This window comes from Cherax quadricarinatus, chromosome 6 (assembly GCF_038502225.1).
Source record: "Cherax quadricarinatus isolate ZL_2023a chromosome 6, ASM3850222v1, whole genome shotgun sequence".
NCBI lineage: Eukaryota > Metazoa > Arthropoda > Malacostraca > Decapoda > Parastacidae > Cherax > Cherax quadricarinatus.
This window is the reverse complement of record NC_091297.1, coordinates 52,039,239-52,045,238: the sequence shown is the minus strand read 5'-3', so window position 1 is coordinate 52,045,238 and position 6,000 is coordinate 52,039,239. Positions and strand designations below refer to the sequence as shown.

General features: G+C 47.4%; 1 protein-coding gene across 1 annotated transcript in view; it reads right to left on the bottom strand.

The window, feature by feature from the left end:
* Positions 1 to 6,000, bottom strand: part of LOC138852016 (glucose-6-phosphatase catalytic subunit 1-like) — a 141,462-nt gene that overhangs the window by 111,360 nt on the left and 24,102 nt on the right. The window lies entirely within an intron of this gene.

Below are 6,000 nucleotides of genomic sequence, written 5' to 3'. Positions count from 1 at the left end.
TCAACTGACGTTATCTCGTTGACATCATTATGCTGTACGAATGTGTTCCATACTCGAGTCATCCTGGGTATGTATGATCTCAGATGGAGTGATGTTCTGGAGAAGGGTACAGCCAGAGTGAAGTTGCTGCTTTCTGCCCGTCTTGTGGCATAAAAGCTTGTTTCACGCTGTCCTCGAAGTGGATCCAAGTGTGGTATTTTGACAATATTGGCCTTGTACATAACAGTAAGGCCACCCACATCCCTCCTATGTTGAAGGCTCTGCTGAAATGACAGATCTATCCAGGATGGGTCCAGGCGAGAGATGAGACGTCTTGCTCTGTTCTCTACTCTGTCAATCAGTCGCAGATGAGAGGGGGGGCAGGCAAACCAAGAAAGTGGAGCATACTCAAGGTGTGAGCGTACCTGAGCCTCGTACAAAATCTTGCAACCCCTACTGTCAAGCAGATGCGAGATACCGCGAAGCGCTTTAAGCTTCCTGGCTGCCTTGTTTGCAAGATTTACAACATGGTTCTTCATGGTCAGTTTGGAGTCAAATTTCACCCCAAGGATATCAACTTCTTCTCCAGGTGCCAACACCCTCCCATTCATCCTTACTACTGCACCAGCATTACCATCATGGTGCCTAGAGACGATCATCATTTGCGTTTTCTCAGGTACAAATGTTACTTGCCATCTATTTCCCCAAGCTGATATAGCTCTCAGCTGGTGATTGATGTAGCTTAGAGCAGCTGGCATTTCTTCTCTTGGATAAGTGAATGTCAGTGTACAGTCGTCTGCATATGCATGTGATTCTGGGATGAGATGAAGAAGGTCGTTGAAGTAGACATTCCATAACAGTGGACCCAGCACACTTCCTTGTGGAACACTTGCCCCAATAGGATGTCTTGCTGATTCCGTTCCATTGAGAACTACCCTTAGAGATCTACCATGAAGGTAATCACTGAGGAGACATACCGTAGAGCCTGCAATTCCCAGTACTTACATTTTTGCTAAGAGGCCCTGGTACCACACCCGGTCGAAAGCACCAGCAATGTCCAGTGCTACCACACAGCTGACTTTGGATTCATCCAGTGACTGGTGCCACTTAGTGGAGAGGTTTAACAACAGATCAGCAGCAGAGTAACCTTTCCTGAAGCCATATTGACGATCACAAAGTAGTGAGTGGTAGTCAAAAAACTCTGTCATTTGTCTTGACATTATTGTCTCAAGGATCTTACCAGTGATTGACAGGAGTGACACTGGTCTGTAGTTGCGGATTTCTGCTCTGCTCTTCTTTTTGTGAACAGGTGTTATGAAGTATTTCTTCAGTCATAGAGTTGTCAGGCAGTGAAACAGACTAGAAAGTGACGTAGTGAAGGCGGGAACCATATATAATTTTAAGACGAGGTAAGATAAAGCTCATGGAGCAGGGAGAGAGAGGACCCAGTAGCAACCAGTGCAGAGGCGGGGTCAGGAGCTATGAATCGAACCCTGCAACCAAAAATAGGTGAGTACACACACACACACACGCACATACACACACACACACATACACACACACACACACACACACATACACACACACACACACACACACACACACATACATACACACACACACACACACACACACACACACACACACACACACACACACACACACACACACACACACACACACACACACACACACACACACACAGGAATGAGGAACTACCTGAACGGGGTTCAGTGGGACAGAGAACTGGCAGGGAAGCCAGTTAATGAGATGATGGAATATGTAGCAACAAAATGCAAGGAGGCTGAGGAGAGGTTTGTACCCAAGGGTAACAGGAATAATGAAAAAGCCAGGATGAGCCCATGGTTTACCCAAAGGTGCAGGGAGGCAAAAACCAAGTGTGCTAGGGAATGGAAGAAATATAGAAGGCAAAGGACCAAGGACAATAAGGAGAACAGTCGTAGAGCCAGAAACGAATATGCACAGATAAGAAGGGAGGCCCAAAGACAATATGAAAATGACATAGCAGCGAAAGCCAAATCTGACCCGAAACTGTTGTACAGCCACATCAGGAGGAAAACAACAGTCAAGGACCAGATAATCAGGCTAAGGAAGGAAGGAGGAGAGTCAACAAGAAATGACCGTGAAGTATGTGAAGAACTCAACAAGAGATTCAAAGAAGTGTTCACAGAGGAGACAGAAGGGACTCCAGAAAGACGGAGAGGTGGGGCACACCACCAAGTGCTGGACACAGTGCACACAACCGAGGAAGAAGTGAAGAGGCTTCTGAGTGAGCTAGATACCTCAAAGGCAATGGGGCCAGATAACATCTCCCCATGGGTATTGAGAGAGGGAGCAGAGGCGCAATGTGTACCCCTAACATCAATATTCAATACATCAATCGAAACAGGGAGATTGCCTGAGGCATGGAAGACAGCAAATGTAGTCCCAATCTTTAAAAAAGGAGACAGACATGAAGCATTAAACTACAGACCAGTGTCACTGACATGTATAGTATGCAAAATCATGGAGAAGATTATCAGGAGAAGAGTGGTGGAACACCTAGAAAGGAACGATCTCATCAACAGCAGCCAACATGGTTTCAGGGACGGGAAATCCTGTGTCACAAACCTACTGGAGTTCTATGACATGGTGACAGCAGTAAGACAAGAGAGAGAGGGGTGGGTGGATTGCATTTTCTTGGACTGCAAGAAGGCGTTTGACACAGTTCCACACAAGAGATTGGTGCAAAAACTGGAGGACCAAGCAGGGATAACAGGGAAGGCACTACAATGGATCAGGGAATACTTGTCAGGAAGACAGCAGCGAGTCATGGTACGTGGCGAGGTGTCAGAGTGGGCACCTGTGACCAGCGGGGTCCCGCAGGGGTCAGTCCTAGGACCAGTGCTGTTTCTGGTATTTGTGAACGACATGACGGAAGGAATAGACTCTGAGGTGTCCCTGTTTGCAGATGACGTGAAGTTGATGAGAAGAATTCACTCGATCGAAGACCAGGCAGAACTACAAAGGGATCTGGACAGGCTGCAGACCTAGTCCAGCAATTGGCTCCTGGAGTTCAATCCCACCAAGTGCAAAGTCATGAAGATTGGGGAAGGGCAAAGAAGGCCGCAGACGGAGTACAGTCTAGGGGGTCAGAGACTACAAACCTCACTCAAGGAAAAAGATCTTGGGGTGAGTATAACACCAGGCACATCTCCTGAAGCGCACATCAACCAAATAACTGCTGCAGCATATGGGCGCCTAACAAACCTCAGAACAGCATTCCGACATCTTAATAAGAAATCATTCAGGACCCTGTACACCGTGTACGTTAGGCCCATATTGGAGTATGCGGCACCAGTTTGGAACCCACACCTAGCCAAGCACGTGAAGAAATTAGAGAAAGTGCAAAGGTTTGCAACAAGACTAGTCCCAGAGCTAAGAGGTATGTCCTACGAGGAGAGGTTAAGGGAAATCAACCTGACGACACTGGAGGACAGGAGAGATAGGGGGGACGTGACAAGGGGACACAGTTGGAAGCTGAAGACACAGATGAATCACAGGGATGTTAGGAAGTATTTCTTCAGCCACAGAGTAGTCAGTAAGTGGAATAGTTTGGGAAGCGATGTAGTGGAGGCAGGATCCATACATAGCTTTAAGCAGAGGTATGATAAAGCTCACGGTTCAGGGAGAGTGACCTAGTAGCGATCAGTGAAGAGGCGGGGCCAGGAGCTCGGACTCGACCCCCGCAACCTCAACTAGGTGAGTACAACTAGGTGAGTACACACACACACACACATACACACACACACACACACACACACACACACACACACACACACACACACACACACACACAGGTGAGGACGATATGACCCAGGTGACAAATTTTCGGATAATTGGGTGGTTTGCGAGTGGAAGGATACGGCCTGTCAAAGTAATTTTCAATGAAGGATCAGTTCGAACCAGGATTCTACAAGAGATAGCACGACTGAGGGACAAACCAGGGTACCAGAGAGTATACCTCGATCACGACAGAACACAAGAAGGGCTACACTGAAAGAGAGGGTACAGAGACGCAAGGAGGAACGAGAGGTAATGATGAAGATGAGCAGGACCCAGACACAGGAGGAAGGGCAAACACACCCCGCAGAATCTCCCACCGAAAGACTCCAACCGCGACAATCACAACGCAACTGAGCAACCCAAACCACAACCCACTCACTGTTCCCTCTTCCAGCAACACCCACATCACAAACCTCATCTCAACAGCTGTCCCTTATGGGCATTCTGACCCCACCCCCATCATCACAAACCCCACCTACACCACAGCCCCCCATAGGCCCCCACCAAGGCTCCCTCTCCCTCAACCCCAATATTCTTGCAGGACCCCAGTGATAGAAAAGAAGCTGAAAGTTTGGTACACAAACGAGGACGGAATGACGAATAAATATGAGAAGTGGTATGAAAGAATCAGCGAGAAATCCCCAGACATCATAGCAGTCACAGAAACAAAACTTGCTGAGACAATAACAGACGCAATCTTCCCACCGGGATATCAGATCCTGAGAAAAGAGTTGCACTGCTCATAAGAAACCAATGGGGATTTGAGGAAATGGAAGGCATGGACGTGATTGGAGAAAGAGACTACTTAGTATGCACAATTCAGTCTGGAGAACATAAAGTAGTCATTTGAGTGACGTTTAACCCACCACAGAACTGCAGGAGGCCAAGAGAGGAGTACGAAGAAAACAACAAAGCAATGGTGGACACACTGGCTGAGGTGGCAAGAAGAGCTCACTCGAGCATAGCAAAGTTACTGGTAATGGGCGATTTCAACCACAGAGAGATCGACTGGGAAAACCTGGAGCCACATGGGGGCCTCGAAACATGGAGAGCCAAGATGATGGATGTGGTACTTTAAAGCCTCATGCACCAACATGTCAGGGACATTACCAGAGAGAGAGGGGAGGATGAGCCAGCAAGACTGGATCTTGTGTTCACCCTGAGCAGTTCGGACATTGAGGACATCACTTACGAGACGCCCCTTGGAGCTACTGATCACGTGGTTCTGAGTTTTCATTATATAGTAGAGTTACAAGTGGAGAAAGAAACAGGAACTGAATGGGAAAAGCCAAACTACAAAAGGGAAGACTACACAGGTATGAGGAACTTCAGTGGGACAGAGACCTGGTAGAAAAATCTGTAAACGAGATGATGGAATATGTAGCAACAAAGTGCAAGGAGGCAGAGGAAAGGTTTGTTCCCAAGGGAAACAGAAATAATAGGAAGACCAAAACGAGTCCTTGGTTTAACCGAAGGTGTAGGGAGGCAAAAACTAAGTGCACCAGAGAATGGAAAAGGTACAGGAGGCAAAGGACCCAGGAAATTAAGGAGATTAGTAGAAGAGCCAGAAACGAGTATGCACAGATAAGGAGGGAGGCCCAGCGACAGTACGAAAACGACATAGCATCGAAAGTCAAGTCTGACCCGAAACTGCTGTATAGCCACATTAGGAGGAAGACAACAGTCAAAGACCAGGTGATAAGGCTGAGGAAGAAGGTGGAGAACTCACAAGAAACGATCAAGAGGTATGTGAGGAGCTCAACATGAGATTTACGGAAGTATTTACAGTGGAGACAGGAAGGCCTCTCGGGGGACAGACCAGATGGGGACACCAGCAAGGAATATGCCAACAAGTGTTGGATGACATACTTACAGATGAGGTGAAGAAACTGCTAAGGAACACCGATACCTCAAAGGCAATGGGACCAGACAACATCTCCCCGTGGGTCCTTAGAGAGGGAGCGGATATGTTGTGTGTGCCACTTACCACAATCTTCAACACGTCCCTGGAAACTGGGCAACTACCTGAGGTATGGAATTCGTCAAATGTAGTTCCCATTTTTAAAAAAGGAAACAGAAAAGAGGCACTAAACTATAGACCTGTGTCACTGACGTGTATAGTATGCAAAGTTAAGGAGAAGATTATCAGGAGGAGAGTGGTGGAGCACCTGGAAC